The 19,997-nt window shown below is 45.7% G+C and overlaps 1 protein-coding gene and 1 long non-coding RNA gene across 2 annotated transcripts in view; one reads left to right on the top strand and one right to left on the bottom strand.

Moving 5' to 3' along the window:
- Positions 1-3,554, bottom strand: part of FBXW4 (F-box and WD repeat domain containing 4) — a 116,840-nt gene extending 113,286 nt beyond the window's left edge. The window contains exon 1 of the mRNA XM_038578580.1: positions 3,536-3,554. The gene's annotated coding sequence lies outside the window, so the exon portion shown is untranslated. The remainder of the gene's footprint in view (positions 1-3,535) is intronic.
- The window catches only part of LOC119866577, a 38,268-nt gene extending 32,292 nt beyond the window's left edge, over positions 1-5,976 (top strand). Inside the window, exons 3-4 of the long non-coding RNA XR_005380520.1 lie at positions 3,324-3,666; positions 4,014-5,976. This is a non-coding gene — a long non-coding RNA (uncharacterized LOC119866577). The remainder of the gene's footprint in view (positions 1-3,323; positions 3,667-4,013) is intronic.
- The last annotated feature ends 14,021 nt before the right edge of the window (positions 5,977-19,997 follow it).

Here is a 19,997-nt window from a genome sequence, read left to right on the forward strand (position 1 = left end):
GGAGTTTTCATTCCAAGTTTGAGTAAACCTGGCCAGCTGGACTTGGAATCAACGAGGATGAAAAAGAATACACCTTTTCCATTTTCAAAGCAGCCTAGTGGGATTTTGTTTTTTTCCAACAGGGTAACTCCAAATTGGCAGGACTTTCAAAGCTACCAATTTCCATGTCCCCAGCCCTCACTGAAGAAAAATTTCCTGGTTAGCCTGGCATGTGTGGAGGTTTGAGATGTGCAAGTGAGAAATGTTTAGCAAATAGTTAAATCTGAGCTATGAATCAAATTATTCTAAACAAGATTCTCCCCATACCCATGCTGTACTAGTTACCCTCCTTGATTCTTACGTCAAACATATATTCAAAAATAACTACTAATTATCAAGCGCCCCGTAAGTACCAGGAACTGAATGTTTTATTTACGTATATTGACTTATTTAATCTTCACGACTATGCAAGATAGGAGTTATTTACTGTTTCCTCTCTGAAGAAGAGACAAGTAATTTCCCCAAAGTCATACAGTTAATGAGTGGCATAATCAGAGTTCAAATCTCATCCCCAACACAATAACATGGATGAATTTCAAAATCACTCTGCAGAAGTGAGAGAAGTCAGACCAAAAGAGTACTTATGGGGTGCCTAGGTGGCTCAATTGATTGGTTAAGCATCCAACTCTCAGTCTCAGGCAGGTCTTGATCTCAGGGTTGTGAGTTCAAGCCTCAAATTGGGCTCCATGCTGGGCGTGGTGCCTACTTTAAAAAAAAAAAAAAAGTACTTACTGTATAATCCATGTACCTAAAATTTTAGAAAGTACAAACCAACCTATACAAACCAACAGAAAGCAGATCAGTGGTTGCCTGGGGATAGGGTGGAGAGAAAGATGAATTGCAAGGAGGAGTAAGGTTGTTGCATTTTTGCAAATCTGTCTTATTTCTGGCTTCATAGATGACATGATCCTCATATTTGCTTCCTCAATCAGTTGCAATAAATTCAACAATCTGAATGAAACGAATGAAGGTTTTCCAGAAGTTTCATATTCTGTAGCTTCTGGAAAATTCCACTATATACTTGTGAGAGATTGAGAGTGAAAAAGGCAAACAACATGTCAGTATTATTATGAAAAAAGTTTGAGGGCAGCCCCGGTGGCTCAGCGATTTAGTGCCACCTGCAGCCCAGGGTGTGATCCTGGAGACCCAGGATCGAGTCCCACATCGGGCTCCCTACACGGAGCCTTCTTCTCCCTCTGCCTGTGTTTCTGCCTCTCTCTCTCTGTGTCTCTCATGAATAAATAAAATCTTTAAAAAAAGAAAATAGTTTGACCTTGTAGAACCCTGAAAGGATCTTAGGAACCCACAGAGGTCCCCAGACCATACTTTGAGAATGGCTGTTTTTTTTTTTTTTTTTTAAGATTTCATTTATTTTTTCATGAGAGACACAAAGAGAGGCAGAGACATAGGCAGAGGGAGAAGGAGGCTCCCAGCGAGGAGCCCAATGCAGGACTCGATCCCAGGACTCTGGGATCACAACCTGAGCCAAAGGGAGACACTCAACCAATGAGCCACCCAGGTGCCCCAAGACTGGCTGATTTAAAATGCTCAGAAATGGGATGCCTGGGTGGCTCAGTCAGTTGAGCATCTGAATTGATTTTGGCTTGGGTAGTGATCTCGGGGTCATGAGATCAAGCTCCAAGTCAGGCTGTGCATTCACTGGGAAGTCTGCTTGAGATTCTCTCTCTCTCTCCCTCTGTCCCTCCCCTTGCTTGCACTGTCTCTCTCTTTCAAATAAACAAACAAATCTTTAAAAAATTATTTAAAAAGTAAAGTGCTCAGAACCAAAAACTATTTATTACAGTTCTAATGCTACCACCTCCGTTATTTTACCTCTCCTACCCAAGACCTTGTGAAAGCCTGAGAAACCGAGGAAGAAACTGGGACACAGGGAAGCATCAAATGGAAGGTTGTACTGATAACTCTTCTTCAAAGTTCTTTCCACCCCTGTGAATCTTCTTCTTTTAAACAAAATCAAGAGAGCCGAAGGCTCAGCAGTACCTAGATGCACAGGATGGGGAGAGTAGAGCACAATGGAAACATCACAGTTTCCTTTTGACCCCCTCATAGAAAGAGGAGCAGCTGTCTCCTCTCACAGCCTTGCTCTGGTTCACCCCATAGCAGATGTCACAGGAAGAACCTGGAGCTCTGAAGAAATTCCGACAGATCTGAGCTCTTACCTGTTCCCTAAACACGTTTCTGCCCAGGTTGAACCCAGCTCTGGTCTAAATCCTCAATCCAGATAAAAACTTTGCCCTGGCATAGGCAGCAAATGGAGGGCAAAAGCTTAGGAGTCAGTAAATCAAGAGTGTGAATATTGTTTCTCCTTCTAATAGGCTATATAATCTTGAGTACATTACAGAACTTTTCTGAACCTCAGCTTCCTCCTCTGTGGAAGGGAAATCATCTTATCTTTTTGACAGGATTACTGCGCAGACTCAGTGAGATAATAATACGCGGACAAATCCAAGCAGAGTACCAGGCACCTAAGAGAGGCTCACCCTTAGTGACTGTTACATTTTTACAGAAAAGCAAAGGGCAAGATGGAAATACCACACACTCTAGCATTAGATAGCCCTGGGTTTTGAATCCTAACAACACTGACTTTGGGTAAAGTCATTTCACCCACCTTGCAGAATTACTGTGGGGACTGACTGAAATAATGTCTATAAATTGCTTGGCATCTAGCCCATGCCTTCACTGTTATTATTATTATTGAGCATCTGCAGCTGTGGCCACAGGGTCACTAATTGCCAGGGAGAACCTCTCGCCCTCAAGGGCCGCCTCTTTGTGGTCCAGCCTTTGGTATCCCTGTTGACAGGTTAGGATGGCTGGCTCTCCATCAGGCTTGATGGGCCTTTTCTAAAGGAGTTAACTCAGTCCTCGCTTTGCGTTTCTCTTCCAAATATACCAATAGGGCATGTTGCACAGAGACCATAAAATTATAGGAGAGTTAACATCCAGGGGAATTATTCCCAAATTAGGGGGAGAATAGACACTGCATATAAAAGCCACCCACAATAACAAAAAATAAAAAAATAAAAATAAATAAAAAATAAATAAAAGCCACCCACGCAGGGGAGACGCTGTACAAGGGCTCTGGAATCAGACTCAGATTCAAATCCTGGCTCTACTACTTATTTAGTAACTGAAGACCTAGGGCAAATGATCTAGCCTCGGTAAGGCCAGTTTCTTACCTGTAATTGAGAATAACAGTAGCTAAGTGTAAAGAGCACATAGAAAACAGCAATAAATTTTATCTATTACTTCCATTACTCTTACAGCAGGATTCCAATGTTTTAACAACAATACAGAAGATCACATTCCCACCTAGACGCTAAGATCAGGAAGCAGCAACATGGCACTGGAAGAAATTGCCTGTTTTCACTTTTATGTACTTCCGAGTTTCTTTAGCAAGCACCAGTGAACAGAATAACATGGAAAACTCAACAAACAGGAGAAAGAGGAGAAGTTTTAAAACTTAACCCGAGCTCACCCACAGCGGAAAGTAATGGTCCTAGATCCCAGAGGCCCGGGCCACGCGACTGGGGCCACGTGACTGCGCCCACGTGACTGCGCAGAAGCAGGCGGTGGCCCGAGAGGCCCAACCAATCAGAAGGCGCGCAGGTGAGCCGGGTCTTCCAGTTGCGGACACGCCCCTGGGCGCTGGGGGTCACGTGACCTGAAGTGGCGGGAGCACGCACGGTACCTGTACAGTGAGGGTCTCACCTGAAGAGGGACCGGAAAAGAGTTGGAAAAGTGGGAAGGGAACCCGAGAGGAGCAGAGCTGGAGAAAGGGTGGGAGGAGATCAAAGATGGGGAGACAGCATAAGGGCACCCCCCACCCCGAGGAGAGAGAAAGAATGTGTGTTGGGGCGCAGGAGGCACCAAGGTGACGACAAGGTGTGAAGGAAAGATCACGGAGGTAACTGGTGCCTCTAGGACCCGTGTGCATCTTCTACTCTCCTCCCCAGGGTGGCTTGAAACGGATAAGGCTCACTCTCTGCCACTTTAGAACTTCAATCCTGTGAGGGAGGCTGAGGAACCTAGCTTCTACTTCACTGTCCTCAAGTGATGTGGCTGAATTTCATCCTTGGATCTGACTCCTGGATCCTTGGCTGTCTTCTGTGAAATGAGCCCAAGGATGGCCCAGCTCCACGTACGTAATGTGGGACACCCTGAGAGAAAAGACGGGGAGAGAGGAAAAGTGATGGCAGTGCAGGGAGGCAAGGGAAGGAGGGAGCTGATGTGGAAAAGAAGGGAAGAGTTTGTGAATAGGAGGGAGATCAAAAAAGAAGAGACTAAGAAGGGACAGAGGTGAAGAGGAAAGGGGAGAGGTAAGGGGGAGCAATAGGAAAGGAGGAGTCAAGAGAGGAAGAGGAAAGATGGAGCCATGGCCGAGCATGCACTTAAGCCGGAGGAAGGTGGAGAGGAGATGACAGTGGGGTCTTAGAAGAGTCAGAATCACCTGAAGCATAATCCAGGTCCCCTGGGTAGGTAGCTCAGTGGGTTGAGTGTGGGACTCTCCCTTTGGATCAGGTCATGATCTCATGAGTCCTGGGGCTCCACGCTCAGTGGGTGGGGGGAGAGTCTGCTTGAAAATTCTCTCCCTCTGCCCCTCCCCTTGCTCTTTCTCCCCTCTCTCTCTAAAATAAATAAATCTTAAAAAAAAAGACAATCACCTGAAGCATAATCCTAATATCTAATCCTGCCTGATGAAGGCAGGTTGGAACTGGGTCAGACTGCTTCTGATCTGTGCTGTGGAAGTCTCTAAGCTGAGGCTGGGTTGCCGTATTCAGTTTATCGTTGCACCAAATGGGCTCACCCAGTACACTATTCTAGAGTCATCAGTAGTTTGATCCAAAGTTTTCCTTTTGGACCATGTTGAGGTTTATGGGTTTTTTGTTTTTTTGTTTGTTTGTTTGTTTTTTGTTTTTTTGTTTTTTTGTTTTTTTAAGAGAGATATATTTTGTTACAAAGGTAATGATTTCAAAAAGTCTTTATTTCATTTCTTCCTCTAAAAGTCTGAACAGGTCCTGTGTTTTATCTTAAACATTGTGGACTAAGAAGGGCAGATTTTTCTTTCCCTTCTTGGGTTTTCGTTGGGGCCTTGGGGCTCAATATCTTGAAGGGAAGGTCTTAGAGGAAGAGAGCATAGCACAAAGGAAGGAGCAATGGAATATTACTCAGCAATAAAAAGGAATGAAGCACTGTTACACACTCCAACAAGGAAGAACCTTGAAACATTATGCTAAGTGCAAGAAACTAGTCGCAAAATACTATATATTGTATGATTCCATTTGTATAAAATGACCAGCAAAATTCAGAAAGACAGAAAACAGATCCGTGGTTGCCGGGGCTAGGGGAGGATTTGGGGGATGAGGGTGACTGCTAAAGGGAATGGAGTATCTTGTTAGGGAACTGAAATGTCCCAAAATTGATTGTGGTGATGGTGCACAACTCAGAATATACTGAAAACCATTGAATTGTACATTTTAGATGTATGAATTGCATAGAATGTGAATTACATCTGAATAAAGTTGTGAAAGAAAGAAGGAAAGGGGGGATAAGGGAGAAAGGAAGGGAGAAAGTAAAGGAAGGAAGCAGGGAAGGAAGGAAAAAGTGAGCAAAGAAGCAGAGGTTGAAGATTGTATCTAATTTAAGAGGCCCAGAATGGATCTGTGTGGCTGGCATTTAAGGAGGTAGTTAAGAGTGAAACTAAGGCCAAAGAACGCAGGACCTCTAATTTCATATCAGCATTTGAACTTGATTGATAGCCCTGACCTGTCAATATACTAGTCACTAGCCATATGTGGCTACTGAGCACTTAAAATGTGGCTAGTCCAATTTGAGGTGTGCTGTAGGCACAAAACACACATAAGATTTTGAAAATTTAGTATAAAAAGAAGAATGTAAAATTTCATTAATTTTTGTATTGATTGCATGTTGAAATATTTTTCTAAATCATGTTAAATAAAATATATCATCAGTCTTACTTTTTAAAATAATTTTTAAAAGTTATTTTTTAACATGGCTACTAAAAAATTTTATTTATTTTTGTTTTTTTAAAAGATTTTATTTATTTATCCTGGAGACCTGGTATCAAGTCCCACATCCGGCTCCCTGCATGGAGCCTGCTTCTCTGTGTCTCTGCCTCTCTCTCTCTCTCTCTCTCATGAATGAATAAATAAAATCTTAAAAAAAAAAAAAGACACACACACAAAGGCAGAGACATAGGCAGAGGGAGAAGCAGGCCCCCCACAAGGAGCCCGATGCAGGACTCGATCCCAGGATGGGGATCACACCCTGAGCCAAAGGCAGACACTCAACCACTGAGCCACCCAGGCGTCCCAACATAGCTACTAGAAAATTTTAAATTACATATGTGACTCCCGTTATATTTCTGTTGGACAGAGCTGTTAGAGATTAGATGGAAGCCACTGAGAATTCTTGAGTCAGCATAGGGGTTGGCCAGTGTTTTCTGTAAAAGGCCAGATGGTAAATATTTTACCATGCTATCTCTGTTGCAATTACTCAACATGTGATCTCTGTTGCAGTTACTCACCTCTGCTGTTGTAGTATGGAAACAGCTATGGACAATGTGTAAACAAATAATCACAGATACATTCCAATACAACTTTATTTATGGGTACTGAAATTTGTGGGTTTTTTAAAGATTGTATTTATTTATTTGAGAGAGAGTGAAAGAGAGAGGGCATGAGCAGAAGGGAGGGGCAGAGACAGAGGGAGAAGCAGGGAGCCTGATGCCAGACTTGATCCCAGGACTTCAGGATCATGACCTGAGCTGAAGGCAGATGCTTAACCCACTGAGACACCCAGGCACCCCCAGATGCTGAAATTTAAATCCCACATAATTTTCGCATCATGAAATACTCTTTTTATTTTTTTCCCCAATCATTTAAAAATTTAAACACGTGTGTAGTTTGTGAACCATACAAAACCAGGCAGTGAAAGAGATTGGACCCATCAGCCATAGTTTGCCAATCTCTGAGCTAAAGAGTTAAGCTAGAGTCTCTGAAAATCTCTTGCAACCAGCAGCAATACTGGTGTTCTCCCTACACACAGACACACAGTGCTTGGAAAATTTCTTCTGCTCTGCAAGCAGCGTGGATTCATGGAACATTTGATCTGAAAGGGACAGTAGGGATCAAATGCTCCTACCTTCTTATGTTACATTTGAGGAAACTGAGTCTCAAAGAGGTAAACCCACATAAACAAGGTCACATTGCAGTGAAGAGGTTCCAAATAATAGGAGTAATTGCAAGACTATCAGGGAGCAGCTGGCAAAAAAAAAAGAAAGGTCTAAGGTCAGACTGTGTACCTAGGCCCCACTCGGGGACTCTAAATTCTAGCTCATCCTTCCACCCATTCATCAGTTCTTCCAATCATCACTTATTTCTCGAGACAACCTGGGTGCCAGGGTGCCATGTGAGGCTCCGAGGAACCAGACATTAACTGACCTGGAGGAGTTCAGGATAGAAAAAAGATATTTTAAAACATATATACTGGGGGTGTAGAAGGGGACAGATTTCTTAGAAAGAGACAAAAAAGGCCCTCTGAGGAGGTACCCGAGCAATGATCAGAAGGACAAGTAGGAATTAGGCAAGCAAAGGGGAGGGTGGGAAGAATATTTTATATGCGAAGACCTGGAACAGATTTGCCCAAAATGTTTAGGGAACTGTAAGGAGATGATGGGCGTGGAGCATTAAGTAGGAAATGGAAGTGGGAGAGGTGAGCTTGAATATCAGTGGGACCCAGAATATGAAGCTCCTCTGTTTAAAGTTAAGACATTGGTCTTGATCACATTAGGTGGTGAGGAGACACAGAGAGGTTTTAAACAGTGAGGTAAGACAGATTGAGTTTTAGAAAAATTGCATTGGCAGTTTGCCAGGCAGAGCAGAGAGAGGATTCCACGTGAAAGGAATGGCCTGAGCAAAGGCCTGTATGAATGCAAGGCCCAGTAACAGCGATCTGGTGTGACTCAAGCAGGCAGTGTGTGACAAGGAACCAGAAGAGAGAAACCTAGGAAAGAACTGTGTGCAGATGGGAGAGAGTCCTCGAATCCTGGCTGAGGAGTTTGGATTCGATTCTTCAGGTGCAGACATTGGGAAGAACCCCATGGGAGTCAGTGGGAGGGTAGAACACAGAAGTCAGGTCAAGCTTTCCTACCTCTGCCACGTATTAGTAAAACCTCCATTTCCTCAGAGGCACAACGGAGATGATAAAATGACGAGGATTAAGCAATATAACATGTTAAAAGTGCTTATCACTTTTTAAGAGCCTGACACACAATGAACACTCCCAGGGCACCCCTAAACCCCACATGGTATGCAGCACATCAAAGGACTCTCAGTTCCTACCTGAGAAGAAACTCTGCTAAGAGAACATTCTGGGGCGGGATGCCCTGACCTCTTAATTTCAAATTTGAGCTGACTTTCCATTGTTTATGTAGAAAACCCAATGTGAGACCACAACTACCCACATTTTGGGGTAGGTCTCTCTAAGAAGCTCAGAACTCATGCATCCCCCCTGGTGTTACATATACTGTTCTCCAAAGTGGGGCCCAGAAAGCCAGCAGCTCAGTTTGAGAGTGTTGGACCTTCTCCCCAGGACCCTGTGCCAATCTCTGCGTTCCCATACGCCTCCCAACCCCGATTATCTGTTAATTTCATTTTCATTTTAACATAGTCTCTATATGCAGAATAGTTTATATATATCATGTGTGAGAAAGGAAAAATATTTTATGTATATGTCTATACATATACATGTATATAGAATAGAATATACATGTATATAGAATAGCTCTTAAGAACCTGGTCACCGGTCTTCTCCAGGATGGAACGGTGTACACTGACACAGAGGTTGTAGGGAGACTTACATTCTACTCCTTTGTACCTTCTGAGGAACCAGGTATATGTATTTATTATCTATTTAAACAGATCCAATAAAAACATCCAATTCCAATAAATTTTTGGAATTCAAAAAAGCATTTCTGCTTTTCTGTAACAGAGGTATACCAGGTCCACTGTTGGTTTAACCTGCCGTTTGGCTTTCTAATACCTTGCTCTGTAGTCCAAAGCCGGAACAGTTAACGAGAGGGTGACAGTCTTGGTTTCCATCCCCCCACTGCAGGGCTTCGAACTCTTCTGTGACCCAGGCCTCCCAGCTGGGGAACAGGGACGGTGGCCCTTGCCACATTCCCCACAGGGGTAGCATTGAGAACTAGCTATCTGTTGGTAAAGGATTTCAGGATCTGGGAATGAAAGAGAATATATTAACACAAAATACTCCTGCTTTTTAACCCCACATAGTTCTAGGGAAATCTAATATAAAGGCTTCAGATCCACTTACAGTTGCTGTACTAAAGACGAATGTTAATTAGTGACATTGACAATTGTCATTTTCTCTGTAAACCTACTTGATGAGTGGGAGCTGCAGGAATCTTGCTATACGAGCCTTCTTTCTTTGAACAACAAAGTCTCAGCCTGTCCTACCTGAAACAGACAGGAAACCTGCCCACCTCAATTACAGGTCTCAGCTGAGAGGCAGTGTTTGGTGTCCACACCATCTATCTAGGCAGCATTTACCTAACTGGGTCCAGTGACTGTGGCTTATCTTTTAATGAAGTTCTCCATTGCATCTCTCTCCAGTGCTCTCGTCTTGAGTGAGAGGCACTGAAGGCATTTAACAAATGGTGGCTGAACTAAAGGCTGGCAGACTTCAGGAGTGCCCTCATTTTGCAGACAGGGAAATAGAGGCACACAGAAATGCACTGCCTGGCCTGAGTTCCATTATATAGGAAATCACTGGTGTGGGCAGGAGTCCCAATCCAACCCCTAAAGCATGTCTCTCCCATTCTCTGGACAGAGAATACCCGAGAAGCTCCTACATTTCCATCTTCAAAGTCAGGGAAATAAGAGAAGCAGCTGCACGACAAGTCCTGAGTGTAGACAACCCGACCACCATTCCTCCCGGGATCTGTTTCCCCATCTGTAAAACGACGGTGCGGGTAGGCTAATCTCTCAGGCCCCTCTACCTTCCCTCCGGCCTGTGCACACGGCCCTGCGTCCACCCGCCAGCCACCGTGGACTCTTCCTTCGAGTTGTCTCTTTAATTCTTTGACTTTTTCCCAAGAGTTTCAAGGGGGCGCTGTGAAACTGGCTACAGGCAACCAGCGGGCTCTTCCCTCCCTGGAGCTGCCTGAGTGCCCGGTCTCCCTGCTGGTAACCAAGCCCTTGTCTGCCTTTCCAGCAACCCAGCCCTTTCTTATTGTTGCTGTCTGTTTCCATTTGCTCCTTTTATTCTCCAGGTTTTCCTTGACTCTGATGTTTTCCCCCCTGCTGCACAACAAGCCCTTCTGATCTCTGTGAAAGGCAAACCCGTGTCATTCTTCCAAATCATCATTGTATGACATGTTTTTATATCAGCCGGACAAAGGAGCTATTTGATCAGGGGGTATGGTGTGTGATTGTAAGAAATTCAGCTAGTCGGTGGCAACCATTGTTCCCCAAGCGGCTCCCTGACCCCATTCTGTTCCAGGAAAAACTCCCTGAGAGTGGCCTCTATTCATGGAGTAACACCAGTCCCCAGCCGCGCTCCAGGAGCATGCTCAATTCCTAGTGGTGTCACCGATAGCTGCCCACAGCCATCCTTTAACTCTTTCATCAGCATTAGGTTTCCAACCCCACAGCTGTTATCACGGCCACTCGCTCAGGGGGTTAGAGATATAGGCATGCTCTCTGCTCTCCCTCTTATCTCGGAGAAATTCAACCTTCCTTTGAAATGGTCATTTGGAAATTACCCGTCTGCTGCTTTCAGCACAGCAGGCCAGGCTAGCATGCCCTGCCCTCCTCAGCTTTCCCCTAAGGACAGCCTCCCAGGTTCTGCCAACTAACAGCCCCTGCTGCTCCGTGGTCTGCCGCCTGCTGTGTAGACCAGTGGCCCCTTGCGATGGTTTCTGACCGGCACCCCAGGTAGAATGATGTGGCCCCTCACCTTGACCCCGGAGTCTTGGGCAGATGGCAGATCAGTCTCCCAAAGATGGGGAAATATTTCCACACACCAACACATATTACTTGGTTAGCTTTCCCTAGCCTTCCTTCCAGAACACATGGGGCCCCGACGTGTATAGGGCCCTGTGTTGGTTTTTGCAGAAGAGACAGAATTGTGCTAAAACTGGCTGTTGGCCCTTGGCTCTGGGAACTCAATGCATCAGAGGAAATGGGACAGGTAGACTTGTATCTGCAGAAACATCCATATAATTCCCTCATCATTAACCCTGTGCCATTAAAACATTGTGAGGGATACACAAACTGTTCTGGCCTAACTGCCTAGCACACAAACTACCCAAATGATTGGAATCCTCAAAACCACACACAGTTGTGAGCTATATATACTTTTCAAAAGGTCCAGCCTGCCCTGTGTGGTTCTTACTCAGCATTATACATCTACAGAACAGCCCTGAAAATACTAGAGGATTCTGGGAAATGCCTTTTTTTTTTTTTAAGATTTTATTTATTTATTTGAGAGAGAGTGAGAGAGCACAAGCAGGAGGGCCAGCAGAGGGAGAGGGAGAAGCAGGCTCCCCACCTAGCAGGGAGCCTGATGTGGGGCTAGATCCCAGGACCCCAAGATCACCACCCCAGGTGAAGGCAGATGCTCAACCGATTGAGCCACCCAGGCACCCCTGGGAAATGTCTTAAAACCTAATAATGTTGGGATTTTCCTTACTGTCACTGTACTCATTTTACAGAGACTAGAAATGGAGGGACCCAGTCAATATCACGCAAAGCTAGTGGCTGAGCAAGCACTCAAGTCTAGAGCCCGTAGGGGTGCCTGGGTGGCTCAGTTGGCTAAGTGTTTGCCTTCAGCTCAGGTCATGATCTCAGGGTCCTAGGATCAAGCCCCACATCAGGCTCCTGCTCAGCTGGAAGTCTGCTTCCTCTCCCACCTGCCTCCCCACCCTCGCTCATGCTCACACTCTTTCACAAATAAATAAATAAATAAAATCTTAAAAAGAAAATCGGGATCCCTGGGTGGCGCAGCGGTTTGGCGCCTGCCTTTGGCCCGGGGCGCGATCCTGGAGACCCGGGATCGAATCCCACGTCGGGCTCCTGGTGCATGGAGCCTGCTTCTCCCTCTGCCTGTGTCTCTGCCTCATTCTCTCTCTCTCTCTGTGACTATCACAAATAAATAAAAATTAAAAAAAAAAAAAAAGAAAATCTAGAGGCTCTCCTGTTCATTTCTCCCCTGGTTCATTTTTTAATCTATTAAGTTCTACTTTTGTCCAAAAAACTGCTTATAGATTAGACTGTTGCCATTTCTCTATAACTACTATCAGGGAATCAAGCCAATAAAAATGCCAACTCAAGAAAATAAAATCCTTTTTTTTTTTTTAATTTTTATTTATTTATGATAGTCACAGAGAGAGAGAGAGGCAAAGACACAGGCAGAGGGAGAAGCAGGCTCCATGCACCGGGAGCCCGACGTGGGATTCGATCCCGGGTCTCCAGGATCACGCCCTGGGCCAAAGGCAGGCACCAAACCGCTGCACCACCCAGGGATCCCAAGAAAATAAAATCCTAAATGAGGTTGTGTCTCTGCCTTATCCTCCATCAGTGTTTCTTTGCCTTGAGTCAACAGAAAGGTTCCTCCAGCAAGAGAATCTTAGCCTGGTGGCTCCTCCACCACCTCCGTTCCTCTTTGGCCCCAGGGCAACATCCACAATCCAATAGCTACAATATTAACAGCTATATGCATAGTGACTAAATAATTTATTGCCCAAGTACTAATTCATGTCACAACATGGATGCACCTTGAAAACATTATGCTAAGTAAAAGAAGCTGACACAAAAGACCACGTATTATATGAATCCAAACATATGAAATGTCTAGAATAGATAAATCTGTGGGGACAGAAAGATTAGTAGTTTCCAGGGTCTGGGAGAAGGGTGGGAATGGAGAGTGACTGGTTTTTTATTTCGTTTTATTTTAAAAGATTTTATTTATTCATTTGAGACGGAGATACAGAGAGAGAGAGAGAGAGAGAGAGAGAGACCATGAGCAGGGGGAGAGGAAGAGGGAGAAGCAGCAGACTCCCCACTGAGTTGGGAGCCTGAGGTGGGGCTAGATTCCAGGACCTAGACATCATTACCTGAGCCGAAGAAAGACGTTTAACCAATTGAGCCACCTAAGCACCCCAGAGAGTGACTGTTAATGGGTATGACGAAAATGTTCTAGAACTAAATAGTGGCAATGATCACCCAACTTTGTCGGTATACTGAAAAACACTGAATTGTACGCTTTAAAGAGGAAAAGGTTGTGCTATGTGAATCTCAATGAAAAAAGAAAAAACAGAAAAGATGGGGAGAATGCCACCTAAAAAAGAAAGTTTGTCATGCAAGTCAGGATCAGGACACTTTTGAGGTATTAAATAATTACTCTGGGAAATATGTATAAACAAGGACGAATGGCCTATGGGTCTACCCAGGCAAGGATTCTGCAGCCATCTGTGGTCCCTGGGACACATGGATTGGTGTTTTCAGCTCCTAAATCCCCCAGGCTATTTGAAATTTTACTTCTTCCAGAATGTATCTCCTCTTTTGTAATAAGCTTTAAAAGTTTACTCTGTGACATTGAACTTCTTTCTCCTCACCTGGGATTTATCCATTCATCCGTTTGTTCACTAATCCAACAGGTACGGAGGTACCTACTGTGCCAGGCAGTCGGTATAGGGGCTAAGGAACGCAGATGAAGAAGTCAAGTTTCCTTCACTCCAGGAGTTCACTTTCTACCAAGAAGGTTGACATTTAAGTAAAAGGAAATGCATTTGAGATAGAAGAATGTAATAGGTACCAGGAGGCCTGAAGAAGGGGAAAGTTAGCCCTTCCTGAAGCTGGGATTTTCTAGAGGCCCACCCACTGCTTGACTTTCCAGAGGGACTGTAATGGGCCTACTTTTGGCCCCATTCAAGGAAAGAGAAATGCCTTCTTTGTCTTTGGTTTTCTCTCCCATTCCCCATGGCACCTCCTCATAAGCGGCCTCTCATGTCCAGCACGCATGGGGACACTGCCACTAGCGGCTCTGGAGCTTCTTTCCCAGGGTGACCTGTACTCCAGCTCAGACTCCCATTCTCTGGATGTCATCTGGATCTTTCCTTCCTCAGTGCATTGTGTTCCTGCCCATTTTTCTGCCCACTCATGAAGGCTTATAAGGTTAAACCCCTTGACCAAGGTCACACAGCTGGTTAGTAACAAAAGTCAGGCTAGAACCCAGATTCAGTCCTCGAAGTGAAGTCCTTTTGAGCTTCCATTGAGGGGTTTTATTTTTCTAACAAAGTGCCTATAACTTGAAGAGGGAAACCCTAGTCAATCCTAAAGCAGTTTTTTGTTTTGCTATTTTTTTTTCTTTAGCTGGCGGCCTAGGCTATCCCAGGGGGGGTGGGGGCAGTCATAAGTAAATGATTGCCCTGCCCCAAGGGTGCATATCAAGGTCTCAACACAGACATCAGGCTGGAGCTTCTGATCACTTACAGTTGCCTGTGTAACCCCAGTCCCTATGCCATGCAGCTCAGAACCCACATGCCAATGGTGTTTCTAACTAAGTAGGAGGAGCAATGGGATCCGGTTCCACTTTCAAATAGAAGTTCACACTTGGAGGAATCAGAGGCAGAAATGCTTGCAAGAACTTGGGTTCTAGGGACATCTGGGTAGCTCAGTGGTTGAGCGTCTGCCTTTGGCTCAGGGCATCATCCTGGGATTGAGTCCCACATCAGGCTCCCCATAGGGAGCCTACTTCTGCCTTGGCCTATATCTCTGTCTCTCTGTGTCTCTCATGAATAAATAAAATCTTAAAAAAAAAAAAAAAGAAGAAGAACTTGGGTTTTAAAGGCTGGCAGATCTGGATTTAAAATTTAAATCCTGGCTGCATAACTGGAGGGAAAATGTTCACTCTTCCAAACCTCAGTTTCTCCAATCACAAAATGAGAATAATCACATATTTAGGGGCTAAAACCCTCCTAGGGATACCAACTACTACAGAGCATTGTCATGAGGGTGAAATGAGATGAGGCATATGAAGGACTTAGCACAGACCACAGTAGATAGTAAACAATAAATGCTAGCTATTGTTGTTACTTTCCTTGATAAAACTGTCTCTGGTGTCTGAAGGGTCCCAAACTCTAGAGATGGTTGGTCAAGTCTCCTCAGATCGTGTCTGCAGCCCTCTTATTTGCCCCATAATGGCAAGACCAAGCACTAAGCTAGCAAATGGGACTTCATTCATTCACCAAAATTAATGAAGCACCTACTCTATTCCAAGAACACATAAAGAATGATATTTCTCAAAAAAGTAGTTATAACTGGGACGCCTGGGTGGCTCAGTGGTTGAGCATCTGCCTTTGGCTCAGGTTGTAATCCCGGGGTCCTGGGATCCAGTCCCTCATCAGGCTTCCCACAGGGAACCTGCTCCTCTCTCTGCCTGTGTCTCTGCCTCTGTGTGTCTCTCATGAATAAATAAATAAATAAATTTTTAAAGTAGTTATAACTCAGTGTTATAAACAGAATAATGTATGAGACCACACCACAGGGACAGCCTAGGAGACACAGTGGGGAGGAGACAATTTTAGTTTTGAAGGGTATGTAGGAGTTAGCCTAGGTAGAGGAAACAGTACATGAAAAGACAAATTCATGGAAAAGCATGGAGTATTTGGGAAACAGTAAAAAAATCACTACAATCTCTCACAAAAGTGGAAGGAGAGCAGCTTGGAAAGTTGTGGCCAGATTATGAAAGGCCTCATATTGAGGAATTTGAATTTTATCTAGGGGGCATGGGGAAAGAGTGGAGATTTCTTAGTGTGCAGGTGACTTGAAACAGTCTTTGACTTTGTTTAGAAATATTTGTTCTGGCTACTTTGTAGTGGGAAGAGTGCAAATGAGTCCCAATCTTTGGGGCAGGGAATGAGATCTCAACCCACCAGAAAGATGGGAAAATGTTGTCCCATTCTGGTCCCAGGGGACAGAGGGGCCAGTTTGCTCTCCACTCTACTATGAGCTTTCGGTTCAGCCAAAATTCACACAGGTTCTGAGGGACTTGCAAAGACTTCGAAATTAAACAAACAAAAAAAGACTTTGAAATTTTTCTTTAACAAAACAGGGCTGAGGTGAGTTTCTCTCAAAGCTCTTGTCAGTAGTACTCAAAACCGGTATTGCTCTTGGAGTCTAGACATCAGAATTTTACCTCAAACACCTGATGGATTGGCTGTGTGACCTGGAGCCAGTAGGTCTCAGTGTTTCCTTCTTTCAACCAGGTGGGAACTCTTCCCTCCTGGAAATTCCCTAGAACCATGCTGGTACCAGTTTTACATCACTTTTTCCATTACATCCTGCTCTGCATTATTAGTCAAGATATTTCTACTTTGCAGAGTGGGGAGACTAGAGTCTACAGATCTGGCTTCCAGTCCTGACTCAGCCTCTTGCCAGCTGTGTGGCTTAGAGACATTATTTTACCCTGCTGAGCCCTGATGTCCTCCTCTGGAAATCTGGAATATTGATGCCTAACACACAGAGTCATTAGGTCAAGAGAAGGAATAATTGAAATAAAGTATGTAAACATAGTGCCTGAAACATAAAGCACTCACTAAAGACTATTTACATGAACATACTACAGACACACACACAAGCACTCACACACACAGACATACACACTGTAGGCTTGATATCTAAGCACTTAGCTTAAAACATTTATGAGAATGGGGGATCCCTGGGTGGCTCAGCAGTTTCGCGCCTGCCTTTGGCCCAGAGCGCGATCCTGGAGTCCCAGGATCAAGTCCCACGTTGGGCTCCCGACATGGAGCCTGCTTCTCTCTCTGCCTGTGTCTCTGCCTCTCTCTCTCTCTTTCTATGTCTATCATGAATAAATAAAAATAAATTTTAAAAAATTTATGAGAATGGACTCAGTATCAATATTGATATTGCATTTATGCCTTGATTTTCTTATCTTTAAAAGGTAATGATACTTGTGACTCATCTGCACTGAATAGTTGGAATAAATTGAAAAGCACACCCAGGGTTCCCTGGGTGGCGCAGCGGTTTGGCGCCTGCTTTTGGCCCAGGGCGCGATCCCCGCAGACCCGGGGTCGAATCCCACGTCGGGCTCCCGGTGCATGGAGCCTGCTTCTCCCTCTGCCTGTGTCTCTGCCTCTCTCTCTCTCTCTGTGACTATCATAAATAAATAAAAAAAAAAAAAAAAAAAAAAAAGAAAAGCACACCCATTTGTAATTGCCTATTTGACATCCACACATCATTTGTATGTACAGTCTCTCTTACTAGAGTGTAAACTCCCTGGGGATAGGAACAAAACTGGGGTTCTCTCTGTGGATGAGAAGTGGAGTGGGCCCTGGGCTTGATGCTTAGCAGGGGAAAGAATCATTTGTAAGCCCCACATTTCACATGGAGCCAGCCCCCAAGCCAGGACCCTCCTGCCGAGCCCCACTACCCATTCTCAATTGCCACCTTCTGCTGAGTGCCCAGGCTCAAGCACAGGCATCAAGAAGGTTGACTTTTTAGTCTAAGCCCAGTCAGTAATGGCAGCCACAAGCCAGGCCTTGAGAGGCCCAGATGCTAAGGAATTGAGCAAGGACCAGGTTCCACCTGCGGGGGGGCAGCTTGAGTGACTGCAGGCCAGCCCTGAGAACCAGCCCTCGGTGCCAACCCCAGGGTTAGTCGTTAGGGAAGCTCAAGCCAGGGAGGTGGCAGGGGAAAGGCTGGTCAGCAAGACCATGGCTTCTGGCGAAGCTACTGGCCTTCAGTATGGCAAATGTACTCCTCGGAGCCCAAAGCTGCCTGCCGCCTAGCAGTACCACAGGAAGTCCCACACCTGGACAACAGCCGGGTTTCCTGGGACCCAGCCCAACCACATTCCCTTTGTCCTGGTCGGCTTCATTCCCCAGATCCTCAGAAACAGAGCATTCTGCTGGGTTGGAACTTGCAGAAGCACACCAGGACAGACTAGTGCCTTATTTATGTGGAAGACCTCAGCCCCTGGAGTGGTCCTTTCTCCAGCTTGGATCTGCGTGGCTCAGAGATCTGGTGGCAGGAGCACAAGTTTCCTGTTGGCTCCCAGAATGCCTGAAAGGCCTTAGCCCCCTGAGGTGCCTCCTAACCCACATCTGAATCCTTAGAGGTGGCAGGGAGAGGGGTGAGTTTAAGATAATCCACCCAGCCTGCTGCCAGGCTTCTTCCTCAGGGCTGCCTAGGCAAAAGGTGAAAGGAATTCCTCAATACCAATGATAGCATTAGTGAGCGTTTCCTCTGTGCCCAGCACTTTCTAAGTACTTTATATGTGTTATCTTTGGCTTTCCACTTCTAAGTAGGTACTATTATGAATCTCATTTTACAAATGAGGAGACTTCACCCCCAGAGAAGTGAATCACTGTCACATGGTCACAGGACCCAAGCTAGAGAAAGGACCACTCACAGCACTTCCTTTGTCTCATACCATGACATGAAGAGGAAGAGTTTATTTGGAGAGGGAGGGACAGAGAGAGAGACTCTTAAGCAGGCTCCACACCCAGCACAGAGCCCCATGTGGGGTTCCATCCCAGGACCCTGAGATTGTGACCTCAGCCGAAACCAAGAGCCAGACACACAACCTGAGAGAATTTATTTTTTTTTTTTTTAAACTAGGGTTCTGGGTGCCTGGGTGGTTCAGTCGGTTAAGTGTCTGCCTTTGGCTCAAATCATGATCCCGGAGTCCTGGGACCGAGCCCCTGTCAGGCTCCCTGCTCAGCAAGGAGTCCGCTTCTCCCTCTCTTCTGCCCCTTCCCTGCTTGTTCTCTCTCTCTCTCACTCTCTCTCAAATAAATAAATAAAATCTTTTTAAAAATAATATAAAAAATAAAAAACTAGGGTTCTTGGGTTCTAATGAGGGAGTTTAAGACTAAAGAGTATGGTGTGATGGAAGTTGCCTTAGTACTCCAGAGTCCAAAAGCCCTGGGGTTCAGATCCTAGGTCAACCACTAAATAGCTCTATCTCTTGGGAGCAAACTAACAGTTTTTAGCCTCAGTTTCCCCATCTGTAAAGTGGGGCTAGTAGTGCCCAACTTGCAGGGCTGTCATGAGGGTTAGAAATAACATAAGCAACACACCTGGCATCTGATGGGTGCTTGACAAATGGTAACCGTGGCGGTGACCCTCTCTTTCTTCCCTTGGGTGTGCCGACCGATCCAGAAGCCCACTAGAGTAAGTGGAAGCAGCTGGGAGCGGGCGGGGGAAGAGGGGAAGGGGGGGCGGCTTGAGTGACTGCAGGCCAGCCCTGAGGGCCTCACAGGGGATATTGGCCCTAGCCACAGGTGCACCAATTACTCTCCCCTTGAAAAGCCTGGGGGTGCACTTCCCCCTCGTTTCCCACTCCACTCAGCCCTGACCTTTGGTTGTGCAGAAGGCAGTGGCAGCTCCACAGCACCAGTCCACTGGCTGGTCGTTTGTCTTCAGGTTTCACGGCCTCCCTGAGGCTCCCAGTGCTTTGCAAGTTTTCCCTCCCTTTCCAGCCACTTCCCAGTTAGCCTGGGAGCCTCTCAGTGGCAGCTCGGATTTCATTCCTGGGAGCTTTGTTCCGAATGGAAGTTTCTGGTTGGGATAATCCCTGGGTGTGAGTGGTCAGTGCAGGAAGAGATGGGGAGCCTCTCAGAGGCTGTGGGAACAGCCCCGCTGGTCCAGGTGCTCCTAGGAGGGAGCGGGCTCAGCTGCTCCTCCTGGAGGCACCTTCCTGGCAGCCTTGGAGGCAGGCTGGGAGCCCACCCGGCCTTTCTTCTCTGGTCCTTGCCAGCATCTTTCTGGGAAGGCCCAAGAGAACCCTGAAAGGCTCGAACCCTCCACCTCCTTCACCACCTACCCCAGATGAAATGTCAGGCACGGAGGAAGGAACTCAGGGGATATCAA

Source organism: Canis lupus, chromosome 28 (assembly GCF_011100685.1).
Source record: "Canis lupus familiaris isolate Mischka breed German Shepherd chromosome 28, alternate assembly UU_Cfam_GSD_1.0, whole genome shotgun sequence".
In the NCBI taxonomy this organism is placed as follows: Eukaryota; Metazoa; Chordata; class Mammalia; order Carnivora; family Canidae; genus Canis; species Canis lupus.